The following is an 871-nucleotide window of genomic DNA, read 5'->3' on the forward strand; positions in this document are numbered from 1 at the left end:
CCCCCCTCATGTCAAAGTTATCGGGGAGGGTTATATCGACCCCCCTCCTGTCGAAGTTAACGGGGAGGGAGTATATCGACAATGACATGCATACATGGAAAAAATGCTATCCATCTATACATACATAGCCACATACATATATACATGGAAATAATGCTATGAAAAAAAATATGAACAAAAAAAATAATATTATTGGGGAGGGGGTATATCGACCCCCCCTCGTGTTGAAGTTATCGGGAGGGGGTATATCGACCCCCCCAACGTGTCGAAGAAAAAAAAGAAGAAGAAAAAAGAGGAGAAGAAGAAAGGAATAGAGGATAAAAGAGAAAATAGAATATATATTCTATTTTTCTCTTCTTCTCCTCTATTCATTTCTTCTTCTCCTCTTATTTTTCTTCTGTTTTCTTCTTCTTATTTATTTCTCCTCGTCTTCCTCTCCCCTCTTCTTATTTCCTTTTTCCTCACATTCTTTTTCTTCTTCTTCCTTCTTAAAAATACATGAAGTAGTATTGCCTAATTCATTGTTCATATGAATATACAAACATTTGCATATTTACAATAATTAATATCACCAAAAAATCTATGAGCAGAAAAAAATCCTAATTTTTCTAAAAAACTATCTTTTGCATATATACATGAACATATATATACATAGAGAACATATATACATATATATAAAAAAAACAAGCATATAAGCATATATATGAAAAAAATGCTAGCTAGCTAGGGAGGGCGCCGGCCGGACCAGGAGGACCGCGGGTTCGGCGGCGAGGATGACAACGGGGCAGTGGGCGCGCGCTCGGGGTAGGGGGCGCGGGCGACGGCGACGGCGGGCCGGGGCGGCGCGTGTCGGGGAAGGGGCCGACGCGGG

This window comes from Triticum dicoccoides, chromosome 1A (genome assembly GCF_002162155.2).
Source record: "Triticum dicoccoides isolate Atlit2015 ecotype Zavitan chromosome 1A, WEW_v2.0, whole genome shotgun sequence".
Taxonomy (NCBI): Eukaryota; Viridiplantae; Streptophyta; class Magnoliopsida; order Poales; family Poaceae; genus Triticum; species Triticum dicoccoides.